The sequence below is a fragment of the Stegodyphus dumicola genome, chromosome 7, assembly GCF_044657685.1.
Source record: "Stegodyphus dumicola isolate Sdum_Otavi_A_Nest chromosome 7, ASM4465768v1".
Classification (NCBI taxonomy): Eukaryota; Metazoa; Arthropoda; class Arachnida; order Araneae; family Eresidae; genus Stegodyphus; species Stegodyphus dumicola.
Window position 1 is genome coordinate 143004634 of NC_140774.1, and position 19322 is coordinate 143023955.

Sequence of the window (19322 nt, forward strand, 5' to 3'; positions counted from 1 at the left end):
TGAAACTCAATAATTGAAAGGTGAACATTCTTACAATTGGAAATTTTCCGCTTGCAGTTATGAATCTCTTTCAAAAACAGTTCCCTTTTTATTATTTTCCCCACATCAATGCTGCCATAGGATTTGTTATTGTAAAAAGGTATAACAATAGCTGTTAATGCATGAGGAAATCAAAATTCAATGAACTGATCACTGCGCAGCTTTAGTCAGCATGTTATGTTCCATAGTCATGGTATGTTACATATAATTACGCAAAATATACATATTTCGAAAAGGAAGCGGAAGCATATTCAGCTGCTTTTAAATAAATTTTGTAATATAAAATTCAGTTTTGTTACTCAAAAACATTTGGTATAAAAGCTTTAGATATTCGAAGAGACGACATAAACATTTTGAAGTTGCATTTCGGAGCTGATAATTTTGACTTAAATCGAATAAAATGGTGGTAAGATTTTTAGTATATTATATGAAATGCTTGCTTATTATATTCACGAAATTTTTGTATTTCCTTTCTTTTTTAAGCATTCAGGTTTAGTTTAAATTTTAAAACAATTTTATCATTTTTTGCAGAAAGAAATACTTACGTTTCTCGATTTTAAATTTTTGTAAATGCAGAAATATTTCCTATTCATGTATGGCGAAAATTCCCTTCTTTATTAAAAAAAAAAGCTGTTTTTATTGATGTTTTGTTACTAGGGAGCTGCTTAAAAGTATACGTTGGTTTTGTTGTTGTAACAGATCCTAAATGGTTAGCCATTAGGCCAGATCCATGAGTCAGATGGCCATCAATATTTCCAATACGAAAGTATGTCTTTTTAATAGGTCCGATTTTATAAGTCCCAAACAGTTACATGAAGTTATATTCATTCAATAAGTAGGTTGAGAGTTTTTGAAAATACTCTAAATTTCACGAATATTTAATAATTTAGTAAATTTCACATTATAAAACTTTAAATTATTTTCTCAAGTATCAATTACTTTTATATACAAAACAAATACTGTGATCTATATTTGCCGTAAAGCGGTGTTTTTCAGATTTGTAATCAACTCATTTAAACTAATGTACTCCACAGGCCGATTGATGTTACCGCTGAATACTGGTATCACGAACAGGTTCAAATCCCGAAGAGCTTGCTGTATGGAAGTTTATTTAGACCTATGTTGTCTAACTAAATTAAACGTATATGAGCTTTCCCTGTTAAAAAGCCTTCAAAAAAGCGCAATTTTTCGAGGCAGACAGCTCTCGCGTGTTTTCCTTTATCTAAATAATAATAATAATTTTTACTTCCTTGTACGAAGTAAAAAGGAAGTATTATAATCGCGAAAAGTTTCAGGCAGCATATTTCAACGAAAATATCCATTTTGACCGCTTTCGAATGCAATTTAACGATGTTTTTACATGATATCTGTACGTAAGGAGAGAATAAAAGACTCTTTTCCTACAAAAAAAAATTATGAAGCTGCTTTAAAATGAATTCTGAAGAGAATTCTTCGTGGCGTCTGTACGAACGTATGTACGTACGTACGTACGTATCTCGCATAACTCAAAAACGAGTAGCCTCAGAACGTTGAAATTTTTTATAAAGGACTGCTAAAATATGTAGATGTGCACTTCGTATTTTGGTTGCAATCGGCCGCACCAAACGTATGTAAATATATTTATATATATATCCACTGTGTTACCCGGCTCAGTGATTTCAGTTTCTTTACTCTTATATGTTTGTAAATTGTACTTTTTTTGCTTTAAAAATGATTGAATTATGTTGCTATTATCTTCCGGTTAAGGTTTTTATGCCTTTAGTAAATCTGTATGCAATATTTTTAGAATTATCAACAATTTTAAAGTTGTTTAAGTGCCGCTAAGCCTAATAATTTTTTTGAGGGTGGCCATTGCTTTTTTACATTTGAAACAGCAGAGTAGTGGATTTGTCACCAATCTAGAGAAACGTAGCTTCGCAACAACAAAAATAGCGCCTTCATTTATTATTGCGAATTAAATCATGCTTAATCCTTTCTGGAATTTTTTCGAGAAAATATGTGTTTAAGATTTACTTCGTAATTTTTAATACAGATATTTTGAGTTTTTATGGTGTGTATTTAATTATGGCAAAGCACACTAGGGCTATCTTCCTAAGGAAAGGGATGCCTTTGTGTAAGACTTTCTAAGGGAAACTGGCTCGTATACACGTTACACATGGGGAAAACCACGAAAACACTCACGCAGCCAGCCCGTTTTCGGGATTCGAACCTCGGACCGAACTACCAGTGTTCAGCGACTTTACCGCTCAGCCGCTGGTGGGCCTTTGAGTTTTTATATATTTTTGCTTTGTCGCGAAGTGAGAACTGAATTAATTGAAAGAGAAATAGTCAATCGTCTGTGAAAAACTGTTTCTTTTTTGTTTTGCTTGCTTAATTTCTTTTATACATCGTTCTAGCTTTATTATAGTGTTTGAATAGAACATTTGGCAAAGATTAGATAATTCTTTAAATGATATAAATTTTGTGCATTCTGAGTTATAATATGAACGAAATATAATACTGTTAAGTGAACCTAGCGCCAGAGTGTCGATATCGTAAACAAATACTAGAGTGAATTTTAAAGAATGCATTTATTCTATTGTGGTTTATGCGCTGTCGGCGAAATAGATTTAGTTCTATCCAATAAGTTTAAACGAAATGCAAGAAAAAATTCGTATAATTTAATATTCCGTACAAGGAAGTCATGTGGTGTACACATCAGATTTTTTAATTAATAGTACTTTCGACTTATGTTTAGTACATAAAATATTTAAAATTAATTAAATATTTTCAATTTTCTTAGTATTTTGATGCTATCTTTTTTTTTTAAATATTGTTCTTCATCTGGGTAATGGTAATAATACCTCCTTATATTCATCGTGTCCCCATTGCTTGCCCGGTTTATCCAGCTGCTGGTCAAAGCCAGTTATTACCCAGCCAGTTACAAAAATGAAAGTGCACAAACATGATTACCTTTCGTATTTTTAAATAATAATAATAATAAAAAAAAAAAATCTGAAAGTTTTCAGATCTCAAATTACGTCCAAAGGGGCGTTTTCCCAACATTTTGTGTGTTACACTTATTTATTAAATATCACGTTTTTCGCACTTAAACCGTAAAATTCAGTTCAGCTGTAATATTGCAAAATAGAATTAAAATAAGAATATCTTTAGAATTTCCGATACGGAGACTCGCGCGCTGGAGATAAAGATGTTTTTTCTGTACAACGTTGCCATGGCTCGCTTTGAATTCCTTGAGTTTGCTAACCAAAAATTCGTTAAAGTTTTACAAACTATGAAATCGATAATAAAACGAATTCCAAATTTCAAATTTGGGCTACCACTTGCCCATATTCGTAGGAGGATTACGTCATTCAAAATTCGATGACTCTAGGTACCGTTGTTTTATCACAATGCGAGAAACATACATACATTTATGCAGATTCTTCATTATTTAATTTCGTCAAATATAATGCAGGATTCTAACATTTGGTGACAACAGTTTGAAAAGTGAAACGGACATTTATAGTGAACCAATGTAAAATCGCAAAACGAAAACAATAGTCCTACAGGGACAAAGCCCCCTTCGGACTAAAAATAATTTCATAGAAAATGCGTTTATTCATTTGGTTTATTTAATTATGGCAAATCATCAAGCGCTATCTTCCTAAGGAGAGGGATGCCTTCGTGGAGGACTTTGTAAAAGAAACTCGCTAGTACATAAGTTACACATGGGAAAAACCACGAAAACGCCCATGCAGCCAGCCCATTTTCCGGGATCCGAAAGCCAAACCGAATTACCAGTGTTCAGCGATATTACCACTTTTTGGTGATTTTAAGAATTTTGGTTTAGCGATTTTGCAGCTTTTTGGTTTGCTACAAAATACAAAACACAAATTTTTCTACTTTCCTCCATTCCCTATACGCACATTTAGGAGATTTGTATACATTTTCTAAAATATTATAAAACCTAAAACACAAAACGTTTTACTTCTGCACAACAAAAGTTCACTGAAATGTTAATTTCTAAATTCCGATCTTCGGCCTCATTTTGGATTTGCATTGAGGGGTCGGTTAATAAAAAATTAGAATAATCCGAGGTTGAATTCTCCCTTAAAAGCCACTCAATGATATTAGTTTGTGATTTACTAATGTTTTTACTTATACTTTTGTTACATTTCATATACTAGAAGAATTTTCATACAAGTAATTTATGAGTTTAAAAATACGCTAGCATATAACAGTATTAAATTTTTTGAAATAGCAGCGTTTCGCTCTTTAAGCTGTTATACGGTTTCCGAACGTGAGGTTGAAATTTAAAACAAATATCTTCGTCCATACATGTCGAGCGGGTGTCAAACATTTTGTGTTCCTTTTTTTATAACGAGTGCTGAATTTTCTGAATGCATTCCTGTATAATAATATTTTCTAAATATATTTCTATAGACCGCAGGAACGTGTAAAAAGTTAGATTTCGTATTTTATATCAGATTAATATGTTTAAATTTAAAAATACGTAAGCATGAATTTTTGTGTCATTCAAAATATTTTTATAATGAAAAATTCAATTAAAATATTAACGGCGCGATAATAAAAGTATAGTAAAGACATAATGGAACGGTGAGTAAAAAGGATACTTATTTTCGACTAGACGAATGCCTTAATTTAGAAGTGTTCGACCATTTGAAATAAAAGTAACAATTAAATTTCCGTAAACGTATTGTTATATACTACATACTATTAAACGATTTATTGAACTTCATTAAAAATTAGAATTAAAATGGAATATATGGCATAATTAAGTTTTCGTAAAAATTAAAATATATATAATTTTGCAAATGAGAGGTATACTTCAGTTATTAATCTTAATTAATTACTCGCTTCAAAATTATTGAAGAGCATCTTTAACTGTTATAAGAAATATCACATTTTTAAATTCGTTCAAATAAAATCATTTTGGGGACAAAATTACCTAAATATAAATATAAAATTAGCAACACAACAACATTGAGCTTGGCGTAGATTTCAATCAAGATCTCAATCGATTTCGAGGGTAAACAGTTGCTTTAATTATTAACATATACACTGTGGCACTTTCTTTTCAAAGCAAAAAGTTGGTTTGCAGAATGAATACAGAAATCCAATGAAAAATTTAAGAGTGCAAAATTTCATTGATGTTTTTAAATGATTTAGTGCTTCATTAGAAGTTTTAGAAAATGTATCTTAGAATTTGAAATTTAACAATATTTGTCTAATAAACAGAACCAAGCTCATAGGTTTTATGAAAGAATATTGAGTAGACCTTATTTGTGAGTGAACTATTTAGTGAAATGTTACCTTACATTAGTGAACATCCATGAAAAACCGATAAGCATAAATCACGATAGCGAGAATTTAAATTTACAAGTTTTTGGCTTATTTCGAATTTAGTTTAAATAATATTGCATTTTATATTTAATTTATGAAAAATAGTTTCTCCATTTTCGCTTTCCCAGAGTAGTTATAAGTCAAATAAACACAACTTTCTTTTCTGAATGGAAAATGTTGTCTTCTCATTTTCATAATGCTGTGAAATAGGAAAATTTTTGTCTTTAATATATACAATTGTAGACACATTAGGTATTTTTGGAAGCTGGGTAAGATGAAAATTGAACAAACGCCTTTCCCGGAAATCGAACCACGGACTTTGGAATACCGGCCCAGCATGCAGACCACCACACCACGAAGGCACGCGAAATATCTTATATATTCCTCCTTTTTAAAGGGTGACAGGGTTTTTTTTAGGGGACTCAATCGCCAAATCCTGGGTGTGGAGAATCCTCATCCAACACCCTTTTAGTTCGGGAGCCACTGTAGAGACATTAGGTATTTTGAAAGCAGGAAAGATGAAAATTTAACAATGCCTTTGCCGGAGATCGAACAGCGGACCTCTGGAATACAAACCCAGTGTGCAGACCACCACACCCCAAAGGTACGCAAAGAAAGTGGGAGAAATACCTTACACAATTACTATCTGAAAAACAGCATTTTTTCTAGCTTTCCTTAAATATGATGCTTTAGCCTGAATTTTATGCAAGAATGATAGCAAACATTATTTAAGGTTTACTGAAAATATGCAACATTGTTTGTAAAATATGATGATTGGCATTTTACTGAGTTCACTTTTTTTGGTCTAATGGGGCTATTGGTCTCGAAATGGGATTTTGCGTCGGTTTTCGGAAAAGCCGCCAATAATTTTTCAAATTGTTGCTCCCAAATATTATCATCCTGTATTCATTTTAAAGAAATTACATAATGAAGAATCTCCATATTTTGCTTGCATTCTGGAAAAGCGAAGGAACTTAGAGCCATTAGATTTTGAATAGTGTAGTTTTTTATTGGAATATGTGCACCTGGAAATCGGAATTTTGAACTTGGAATTGGTTTCATCATTTATTTAATTGTTTGCAAAACTTTAATGAATTTGTGATTAGGAAAACTCAACGATTTGAAAGCGAACAATAGCAACACTGTTCGAAATGAAACACTTTTATCTCCAGCGCACGAGATTATTGCCATTCGTAAAAATGAAAGATAATTATTTTTTAGTTTTAATTAGCAAACTGGGCTCTATGAAAGCGATATGTTGCTGCGGCCAGAAAAAAAAAATACTTTTATCTTCTCCGTGCCAGTGTGTTGCCATTCAGTAAAGCCAAAAATACGTAATTTAACCTGGAACGTTACTGTGTAATGCACTAAGTTGATTCAAAAACAATAAACATAGTTCTTAAGATATTTTTTCTGCTTTTTCATGTGATAAATTTAAACAGAGATGTATTAAAATCATGAGATGTCTAATTAGAAATATTCAATTTTTTATGAAATTACACTAGCTGGATTTATTAAAATCATTATACTATGATTTTTTATGATAATTGGTTTAGATCGCTGGTCGCGCGAGCGGCTAGTTTTTAAAGAAATAACAGAGCGAATATAAAGATATGCATACCTGCAGCACTCTGTCGGAAATTCTAAAGATACGCCATTTTTAGATATTTTGTGATTTTGCCGTTGATTGGAATTTTATGTGGCGTAAGTGCCAAGAACGTGATATTTAACAAATCGCACTTAAAATGTAAGTAACAAAATAGAGAAAAAATATTTTTTCCAGCATTCTTACTAAGCAATTTGAATATTGATATGATAAACCGAAAATAAAACAGAAAAGATAAAATAACGTATGCCAACATGTAACACTGTATCAGGACATATGCTACTATACAGTTTTTAACAAAATTACGTTTTAGTTGTTGAGCAATATGTGGCGTAAGTGCGAAGAAAACGATGCTAGAAAATGAAGTTAGAAAGAAAAAAAAAAAAAAAAAAAAAAAAAAAAAAAGAAATTTGGTAGGAATCAGTGCAATAGCAGTCTGGTAGACTGCGTCCCTCAGCGAGAGCGTAGAAAGCTTTAACAAACCCTTCTGGACGACCGTTAAGATCTGAAGCCCTTCAGTTTTATTTTTAAATGAAATGCAACTATGTTATGATTTTGATCTAATTTATTTAAACATTTAAATGCAAAAGGGAGATGGACATTGCACTAAACAAACCTGCACTAATAGCCTCTATTTTGTACACCTGGTTATAAATAGAATTATTTCTTACTAAAACTGCACAAAAAAAGAATTATTTTTATTATTCTGAATCTATGCTAAATAAAATAAGCATTTAAAAAATGTATGGAAAGGCATATAACTTTCTTTTTATTTCAGCTCAAGAAATGTGCCCTTTGTTTTGCAATTTTCATCCTCGTTGCTGAAGCCCGTGCTCAGGAAGGCAACGGAGAAGCGGGTGGAGAAGCTGGAGCAGGAGCTGGAGCTGGATTTTCTGTAGGAGGAGGAGCAGGAGCTGGTGGAGGTGGAGGTGGTGAAGGTGGTTGTGGCGGAGAAGGAGGCGCAGGAGGAGAAGCAGGAGCTGGATTTGGTATGGAAGCCAGTGCCGGAGCCGGAGCTGAAGGTGGTGGCGGAGCTGGCGGCGGAAACTAAGATTCCATTAAATACCATTAAAAATGAATGAAACATAAAGCTTTATTATGCCGTATTGTTTGTTTTGGTTCCCTTAAATGTATTGAAGAAATGGCATACTTTTGTAGCAAATAGATTCGCTTTAAACGAAAATAATGAAATTAACAATTATACCTATTTGATTTAAAGAACATTGGTAGTTTTGTAAGGAATATGAAAAACATTTTCTGCGGGAAGTGCTTACGAGAGTTAAAAATAAAACTTACATTTTACTGATTTCTTAATGAGTTATTTTTTGTTTCCTTATTTCGTTCACACCCCATTTAGTTATTTGGTTTTGGCAAGAGAATTTTTTTAAGTACCTCTAACCTGTCATGGTACTTGATGCATAATTTAAGTATATACTGTATAGTCTTCTTGTTTGCTTCGGGATCATCCAAGGATAGGCTGTACTGAAAAGACTGATTAGCGAATTCTCTCTATGTCTTTGAAGGACAGATATTGCAGAAGGAGGTTTAAATAACCTTTTTAATTGAACTAAACAAAGATTGCACTCACTCGGTGCTCAGAAATTACCATCACTTGTGGCTAAGTAACTCGAACAAAAATTAAAAATTGTAAAATCACAATAAATGAAGATGGGATACAAGACTGGCTCCTTATTTACCTACACCGCTAAATCGGCTGCACATAGCAAAGCCGAACGTAGAATATCAATACAATCTCAAGACAGTGGCTAAGCATCAACTATCCGAGTATAAGGTTGCTTCAAACACGCGACATCAATTCGGAACTAACTCTGCTCTTACTACTCTTAAAGCCTCCGCTTAAATACTGATTCCGAACACACTTAGATTTGCATACTATGTCATTAAAATTTACATTTTGGCAGGAAACTGAAATCAAAAGAGAGAGGAAAGTTTTCACAACTAAAAATAATTGGTTAGAATAAAATATGTCTTTAAAATACTATTAAAATTCAAAGTATATTGAAAGAAAATATCTTATAGTAGTTATAATTCACACATAATACATAATCTAAACAAAAGAGTTATGTTTTTGCAAGATGTAAACTCAAAATGGTTAGTTAGTGAAAATAATTAAATGACAATAAAAGTAAAAATGCCTGCATGTTCAATAAATGAACTAAAAATCTCGTAACACAATTTATAACAACATTATTCTGCGAAACCACAATTTCATAGCAATATAAATTCTATTATTGCCTTTTGAAACATAATATGAAGTATAATTCATATTATTACGTTACCATGTCATGAAAGAACGTTTAAGTGAACATCTTAACTATAACTTTTCTGGATTTCTAGAGTACGGTTATAATATTTTGTCGGTAAGGTATTTTTTTCAGCTAAAAAGAATGTAACTGAATTTACCTCTGATGCCATTAGTAGAAGTTCTATACACTTAGCTTTTAGCAGGCAGCTCTTTCTTATTTCATTTGATTTAAAAGGGAGACTTCTTAAATGAAATACATTTTTGGGACTTCCGTTTCTGATAATACTAGTACCTATGATTTATGTTTATTTATTACTGCGTTATATCCAGTATTCTATAGCGTTTCCTCAAAATTCATTCGTTTCATTAATTCAATCTATGGTTCTTCCAAATCCGTAAAGTTTCATCTTTTATTTCACACAAAAATCGGTAATTTTCGAAAATCCCCCATTCCATACGAAAATCGAGGGTTTTTAATTAGTTGCAAAATTCAACAATTTGTGACACTGATTATGTTTGCCAAATGTCTGACCTAGCAGCAGAAATACTTTTAACTTTACACACAACATTTAAATATTTTTATTTTTACGGAACATACTTCTTAGTTTTACTCACTTTACATTAAATGCTAGCTTATAATCCAAAACTTGAAACACCATGCCAGAAAAAGATATTTGTTTTCGTATTAATCATATATAATGTAGTAAGGAAATGTATGGCATTCCATGAAAACTCTGTAAGGTTTAGTTAATTTTTTAACTAGTTATTTTATGTTTGGAATCTTTACTGTCACTTTTTTCTTTCCATTTTCCCTCCAGAATGCAAATTAGTTTGAGCGTATTTAAATGAAGGTTTGAGAATATTAAGTTAGAGCGCGTTCTGCCGCTTGAAGCCTACTTTATTAGGTTTACTCTTCTAGATAAGTGTTGCAGTCCTCAGCGTTGCATTACTACTTGGCGATAGTTAAATTCACGTTCAGACAACTTTGCTATTAAATTGTTCTGTGTAGCTTTTGGTTATTAGATATTACAATTTTAATTTCAACTTTGAGTTTCTCACCATAAATGCTCGCTGCTTTTTAAACATCAGGTACGCCTCATATTGATCTATTTTAGTTTAAAATAAAGGGTCTTTTACACCCTTCCCTTCTTAGTCTCTGTTGTACTTAGACACAGCGATAATCACTTTACGTCTGTCAAATGTATGGTCACAATTTATAATGGTGAAAGACGTTTAACCTTTTAAACTTTGAAGCTGAATTGGTATTAGCATGTTTATTTAAACTTCTTAGTTAATTTCTTCAAATAATATACTTGCCAGTAAGAGATAACAAAACATAAACAAAGTTTAGCAATAGTAGTTGAGCGAATGGATTTTACAAAGCCTTGGATTACCTTAACTTGTAGAGTCATTAGATTATTTTGAATCAAGAGACATGAAAAAAGAGCAGTTCCTTCGCCGCGACTCGAACCTGGACCTCTCGAATAAGTGCCGAGTGTGCTACCGTTACACCACGAAGCCATTCGGAAAGGACAGAGAAAATACCTTATATACTCCCCCTTTAAAAGCGCGACTGGGGATTACGGGACCGAATCGCCAAATCCTGATGAGGACGAATTACCACCCATCACCTTTTTAGTTCGGGCGCCACTGTAAAGTCATTAGGTTAATTTGAAGCAACAGACATTAAAAATGAGCAATGCCCTAGCCGGGACTCGAACCTGGACCTTCGAATACGTGCTGAGTGTGTTAACCTTACACCACGAAGGCATGATGTAAGGAGGAAGACAATATCTGATAAACTTGCTGTCACCTTTAGAATTTTAAATTTTTATATATTAATAATTCAAACCTTTTGTAAAGATAAAAAATTTCATCTTGGCATTAATTGAAAATTTAAAAATTCTTAATATTTTAATAGATAATTAAATCTTATGTAACTTAATAACGGACATAAAGGAAAACTTAATTTTCATAAATAGATACATGAATCCCTAACAGCTATCAGAGTTGGCCTCTGTCCTCAACGTTGATCTTACTGAAATTTGGTGAGTGGTATCTATATCCAATGAGCAATATTTTTCTCTAGATACTCTATATACCTCTCCAGAGTGGTGAGGCGTTATGGTATTCGAAATTCTAGCGTGGATTTAGCTGTCGAAGACAGGAACAGAAATGGGAGTCCTTTAGAGTGTGAAATTCCAATTTAGGCCGCATGTATTATGATGAAATACATCGAATCGTATTCAGTTACATGTGACGCATATAATGTCAAGTAAATATGATTGATAACACGCAAGAATTATCAGTGTCAAGTTATTACACATTATCTCAACTTGTGTTTTTCATATGTATTGAGTTGACGAACACTTTTCATCTATTCTGTATAAATTAAAACATTATGTTGTATCACTTACAACCAGAACTCTCCTATGTTGCTCTACTATGTATCCCATTATGTAACCACTCTCAACATTCCCAAACAACATACTAGATTACAGTTGAAGTAATAATGCAGCATGCAATCAAATAATACACATAAATAAATGCAATATACACTCAGGTAATTAAGCTTAGTTGTCGTTTAAAAGCTGTAATTACTAGCCTTGCAGTATCCTACCATCACAAAAGGACGTTTCTGATACATATTTGTACACGTTATGTATGAGAAGCGACCTACAGAATTTTTCATAATACACCATGTGTATTTCAATGCATACAAGATAGATTTCTTGGATCTCAGTGTTACTAGACATAGATATCCATTGAATCTAGAGCTGAAGCAATTGAGAGTTATTTTAATTGCTTTTAAAAACACCAGTGACAGTTATTATTGAAATATCACCATCACGAGAGTTTTGCTTTAGCTACATATAATTGAACCACTGATTTTTCAAAAGCATGAGTCAAAAGCTTTACGATTTTAAATTTGTTTAAATAGTTTACTCTATGAAAAGAACTATCTATAATGGTAATAAGAAGGACATTTCGGGGTTCTATCATTATATTCCCGTTTATCTTTCTACTTCTTGTTACTACTATTTAATTTTGATGACAGCCCCAGTCACAGACTTCCTTTTTACAATTAAGCATGATTTCTTATATTACCAGATGTGTTCTAACGACTGCTAGATGAGCTAATTCAGAAATTCTCAAACTGCGGACCGCGGACCATAATTAGTATTCGAAAGCGTGTACCATCCTATAGCTGAAAATGCCAGAGTTTGAAAATTACGGATGGCAATCGTTTTTCATGTTTTCTTCTCAGACTGCTATTTTATAAAATTTGTCACTGGTTATTCCATATATACGAGTAGAATTCCCACTCTAGGTATTGTAAGGATCTTAAGTTTTACTAACGTTTATTTATTTTAAAACTTTACTATCACTTCTTATTTTCCCCTTCCGCCCAGAATTAAATGTGTTAACTTGTCTATGCAAATTGTACTCGCTAACGCCCAAGTATTTAAGTTGTGGCTTTTTGCCAAGAGTTAGAGAGAGAGAGAAAGGGAAAGTGAGCAGCCTTTCCACTGTATTCTGCACGAGTTTTCAATCAGCTGCTGGCCGCCTTTAAGGCCAGAGGTTTAGTCCTCTTGATATTTAAAACGTATTGTAGTTTCGGCAGTTTGCGTACTACCTACATAATAATTTAAAAGGCTAGTCTTAGCGTTAGGCATTTGTAAACTAATTCAAAGTTAGCTCTTATTTAAAATTTTAGTTAGTAGTTTTATATTTTTACGTTCAGACCACAAGTGGTTGGTCTCTGTATCCCGAAGTGCGGGAGCACCTGTAATCTTATAGAGAATAAAGGGTAAAATCAACAAATTTCTGCTTGTGTCGTCCTTCCACATCTATTTTGAACATAGCTTGAGTAAGCTCCCTGTTCCCACTCAGGACAGATCATGTTCCCTAAGCAAATCAAGAGAAATACCAGTCCAGTATTTGCAACAAAAGAGCGATTTAAAGCATAATGATTGTGGTATTTCCTACGGGAATACATTCAAACATAAAACAACTACTTAAGAACGGTAGGCTCATCTATCTCAATATGTGAGTGCCAATATTAACCTTATTGTTAATAATAATTGGAAAATCTTTACCTTATTATTAGAAAGGTAAAGAGTTTCCAAAGTCCGACTTATTAAAAACGAACATAGACTTTCTTCAGGTAGCTTAATTACTTAATATCAAGAAACACTTAAATGAACTTTAGTGAGTTGTATTTTAAAAATAAAAGTATACTGGTAGTATTACATACCTTATATAGTATTATATAAATTGCTTTCGAAGGGGACAAAAGGTAAGGTGGTCCGCAGAACATTGAATATATAAAAGTGATCCTTGAAAAAAATTTGAAGAACACTGTGCTAATTTAATGACTTATTGCTTTCATTTGAACAATTTCTGTTTTTATTTATTTCTACATGATGCACTACTCTTTCCATTACAGCACTGACTAGCATTCGAAGTCATACATTCGTTTCTTCGTTTCTATCAGAGACTACTGAGCTTTTCACGTTTAATTTGTTCTTATTACTATCGAATGTTCCTAGGAAGTCCTTATACTTTCATCGAAAATTTTTGCAATTTAAAGGATTTTTGCAACTCACAGGGATAACTAATCGAGGGATTTGCGCAGTGCTTGAAAAATTATGTTAAATGTTGCATTATAACATAAATGGATAAAATACTGTTTTATCACTGTAAACCTTGTAAATTTCATCTACATAGGTTGTAGAAACTATTGCTATTCAAAAACGAAGTATGAATAAATAAATTGTTGTCTGTCTGTGGTTATGATATTACTAGCGGAAGGTCCTAACCACTTACACCAAGAAAGCACACATGATGGAGTGATATAATTCCTTACAAAATAATTCTGGGATTTAACACAGTCTGGAAAATTTCATGTAAAGCAAATTCTTTTATCAACATTTATTCTTCTGTAATAAAAATATTAGCAAGTAGGTTGCGTTATAGAGGACCGGTGACTCAGTGGCTAGCGCATCGGGCAGAAACATGCCAAGTCTGGAGTTTGATCCCTGGGCTGAGCGAGGTTGAGTCAACCTTTTATCTCTTGAGTTGGTTGGTAAAATGAGTACCAAGTTCGCTTGAGAACTAAACACTGGGGAGAAGAGGTATGCGACAAGTTGACCACTTGTCCAAGGTATATGCTCATGCACCCTGGGGCCTACGATCAAGAAAACAGATATCAGGGCACTGCAGGCCAATAGCCCACTAAGGGCTGTTGATAATTGGGCTTAGTTTACGTTTAGATTGAGCTATTTCAGTTTTTTAAATGAAAGCCTATCGGTAACAATGTGACTTGTCACAAAAATGTTGAACGATGTTTGTGAAAGCTTTTCTAAATGTATGAGTTATCTCATTCCCAAATAACAAGCTGTTAGCTTGTTCAGGAACTTTTCGGCAACTTGAGTGGGTTGTATGTGAACTGTGTGGGAACCACAGTATCAAATTTCAGTATTCTATATGAATAAAACTAAAAAAAAAAAAATAATAACTATATGAATAAAACTGCTTTTCCAAAGATGGATTTCATTTGGTGCTAACAGCCCTGGAGCATAAAAATTGCTGAAAATAAAAGTTATTAAGCAAAGGGTCAAATTTCCCAATTACGTATGCTGTATTAATTCCGGAGTCATTCGACTGAAAGTTTTCATTGCTAGCTAACAAAAACAAATGTTCAGTGCTAGGGCCATTTAGTCAACTTGCTAACAAAATAAAGATTCCACTTCATATTCAAGGACCTGACCATAAGAACTAATATTTTCAATATAAAAAATTCCAATTTAAGAATTATTTAAGAATTATTAACCAATTTAAGAAAAAAAATTCCACGTCCATTTGAATTTCATTCTTATTGTCAAAACTATGCAAATGACCACTGTACTTATAAAGATTGTTATCATAGTCCCGATATATTATTTTACATGAATAATGTTTTCGAAATTTTTGATACCTGAATTAAATAGCTACTACAACGATCCACTTTCAAATATATCTTCACAGATGCAACGCAACGGAAGGGCCACTTACACACATAATAAAAGTTAATGAAACAAATTGAAAATTTATATGGTCATACACCTTATGCCTCCTTTTGAAGACAATTCCAGCAGCTTTAACAGACTGCCTGATAAAATACCATCTATCAAAATTAATAGCCATCCGGCAAAATATATTAATTAAAGCGGCGAAATAGGAAAATAGATATACGAAGTAAGGATTCAAAAAATGAACAGCAACAAAATGGATGATGTAAACTGTTCAACGCGTACATACCTGTTAAAAATGAGAAAATTTATCTAATCACAAATAGATTTAAACTGTTAAAGAGGCTTGCTCTTAAGCTGACTAAATTTTGCATCTAAATCGAGTAACGTATTGAGCAGCATTGGACACTGGCAATTCTTTGTTTAGTTCAGCGAAGGTCGTATCCGCTGCGCATTAGAGCGGAACAAAACAAGAATTATTTGGTATTAGTGTCAAGGCCTTGTTTGTAATTTCTTAAAAAATAACTCTTTTGGAGAAACCCAAATAATAGTAAATTTGTTTAATTGAATTTTACATCGGAAATCTTTCTGTTTTGATGAATATCTCCCATTACCAAAGAAAATGGTCAAACCGCGTGAAAGAACAACATTTTGGAATTAAATAAAGCTAAAAACTGATAAGGGATCACGTGAACGAAATAATTGTTAAAAAATAAATCTTCTTTGGACAATATCATGGTCCTTTTTTTACTGCATATTTTCAAATGAGGATTGCGACTTCGTATTTAATTCAGATAGGGAAAAACATTCTGGAATAAAAATTTCTTATATTTCCTGGAATAACAATTACTGGAGGTGCATTCATCACACTATCTGATACAACTATTTTCTCAATAGGCGCTTAATTTTCTCCTATCTTCCTCTCCACAAGAGTTTTTGCATAACAGGAACATAATTTTTAACTCATCAGCCAGTTTTAAATATTTCTTAAAACTGTGAATACTTTTTATTTCATATAAATAAGCATATTTACGCTTAAATCCCTTAAAATTTTGACATAATTGCTTTGCCATAAAAAGTAGTATCCAACTTAAAAATAAAAATAAATAAATAAATAAATAAAAATAAAATAAAAAAAAAATCTGAAAGGTTTCAGATTTTAAATTAGGTTTAAAGGCGCGTTTTTTTTAACGTTTTGTGTTACCTTTATTGATTAAATATCATGTTCTTTGCACTTAAACCATAAAATTCAGTTCAATAGAAATGTCGCAAAATAATTTTAAAATGAGCATATCTTTAAAATTTTCCATACACAATTCCGAGCGCTAGAGATAAAAAAGGTGTTTTTTCTCCGTAGAGTGTTGCTATTGCTCGCTTTGAAATCCTTGAGTTTGTTAATAAAAACTTCGTTAAAGTTTTACAAAATAGGAAATCGATCATAAAACAAATTCCAAATTTCAAATTTGGTCTTCCACATGCATATGTTCGTAGGAGGACTACGTCATTCAAAATTCGATGGCTTTATGTTTCGTTGTTTTATCACAATGCATGAAATATACATACATTTATGCAGATTCTTCCTTATTTAATTTCTTGAAATATGATACAGGACGATAATATTTGGTGGCAACAGTTTGAAAAGTGAAGCAATGTTTATAGTGAATCAACGTAAAATGCCAAAACGAAATTAATGGTCCGTCTGGGCAACTGCCCTTTTACACTAAAAAAAGAACTGAATTTTTTATAGATACCAGATTTAATTTGCGTATCTTGGCAATACGTAAAAGAAAGATTTTGTTTTCAGATTAGTAACTTAAAAAAATTTTATTGTCATGTTTCAGCAGTCATCTTTCAATACAAAGAGTATGACGGGGTAAATAATAATCAAAGATTGTTTTTGATTGAATTTTTGTCAATGAATCTTGAATTAGTTTTCAATTCACCAGAATTTATAAATAAATTTAAACGTAAAATTTGAAGTTATAAGAATATTTTAAAAAGAATTTCAAAACCTTATTTTTGAAAGTAGATTTTATTTGATATGACGAAAATCCAGTTTTCTCATCTGTTAATGAAACATTTTGAGTTAGTAAAAAACTCAGCACAATTGTGCATACTTTTTGTTATGGAGCAATCAAAGGTAATGAAAATAACTTCAATAACTCTAGTGTACATTACATAAAATTGTAAATACCAGTACACACATTCCGAGATGCCGTAATCTTTCTCTCATTCCCCCTATTTTTGGTTTTATTGTTGGAAAATCGAAAAGGGAAAACTATGTGAATAATGCAATTTCCGAAGAATGCGGTTACAGTAAGAACATAACAAATGAAAAGTAGTTATTAATATACTATATGAAATTTTCGGAAAACTATTTTTTTTAAAAGAGATCTACATTCCAGTAGGAATACATAGTAATGTTAACATTTCAATATCTGATAAGATATACTATTCATTTTTACTTTCCTGTAACTGAAATCTTGTCCACTGTTACTCTTATTTCTCTCTCTCTGATGCTGCTTAGGTATGAAATCAACCTTAAATAATTAAGAGAAAGTGAAAGAGCAGCTTACCTCAGTGAAATCGTTGACGGGTTTGTTTCACTGTGATTTTGTTCTCTGGTTTGTTTCACTCTTGTATGAATTTGATATAAAGTTCAACAGCTGGATGTGAAAGTTCGGCGTCACCTTCGCAGCTAATTTGCGAGGATTTGACTTTGCTAGTAAGAAGAAAACCATCACCACATCGAAAAATCCATTTAAAAATTTACGACAGTTCATTCCATAACATATTCAGGTAGGAGAAAATTACGCAAATATTTTTAAAATTAAACTGGTGCTAAAAAGCTAGGGGGAAAATACTCTAGGACAGTGGTTTCCAACCTTATGTCCGCGGGCACCATGGCGCCCGCCGACCGCTTGACGTGCGCCCGCCGCTGCGCGATCTTGGAGGTATTAAGTTAGCTCCATGTGTGCGATCACAATAAAAGTGTTTTGGTTTTCAATAAAATCTATTTGAAAGTTTTCTCATTTTTAATGAAATAGAAATTGAGTCCAACACAGGTACAAGCACAAAGCGAAATGCTATCGATCTTTTTTTTTTTTTTTTTTTTATGTGCATGTATTATTAACTCTATCCAACTATAAATTCACCTTGAAAAAATAAATGGTGCCCGCCATCCAACAGATGTGCTCTTAGGCACAAAAAGGGTGAGTACCCCTGCTGTAGGAACTGAAGTAATTTATTTAACATTTAAGCTATTATGAATTTTTATTTTGAAAAGTCTACAAGTTTTTAGTTAAACTGCATTTTATTTCAGGATTACTGTTCTGCATCATTTGTGACATTTTAAAAGCTTACCGAATAAAACTTTTTGAGAAGTGACACAACAAATAATTCAGGCTGACTTTTTTTTTTTGGTGTAATGGGGCTTAATGTTCTCACAGAAATTTATATCACAAAAAGAATTAAATAAATAATTATAGTAGATTAAACTTAAATTACATTTTAAGCAATTTATGAATTTTCAATAAATGCATTCACTCATATGAAATCCTTAAAACGACTAATAAAAAACTTTATATACATATATAAATGAGAAGGTAAGACGTTTCTGCTTTGTAAAATCCGACCTCATAATCTGAATTAATATTTAAATTAACAGAATTACATTTTTATCTTTTTTCAGATTTTTAATCGCAAAGTAATATATATATACACTTCTTTATGAGGGGAATAAAATATGACCTAAACTATTCAGATGCCCAAGAGCACACATAATGGAGCTTTTAACATTCATGCAAACTTTTGTGAGGTCATTCCTTTTAGCTATGAACTCCAACAAACTTGCATGCATTATTTTTTCTTATTCAGCTGTTTAGCCGGGGTTAAAAAGCAAAGAACAATGTAAACATATCATGATGAAATCTACTGTCCATTGCAATTCTTTGAAATCCACAGCAAAAAGAGTGAATGAACACCGAAATCACAAACTGAAACCATCCCAAAAAGATGGCACAGAAGGAAACAATGTTGACAATAAACAAAC

The 19322-nt window shown here is 32.2% G+C and overlaps 1 long non-coding RNA gene across 1 annotated transcript; it reads left to right on the forward strand.

Moving 5' to 3' along the window:
- Positions 1-288: 288 nt before the first annotated feature.
- Positions 289-8297, forward strand: LOC118188846 (uncharacterized). Its single transcript, XR_015042201.1, has 2 exons — positions 289-445; positions 7770-8297. It is a non-coding gene; the product is annotated as an uncharacterized LOC118188846 (long non-coding RNA).
- The last annotated feature ends 11025 nt before the right edge of the window (positions 8298-19322 follow it).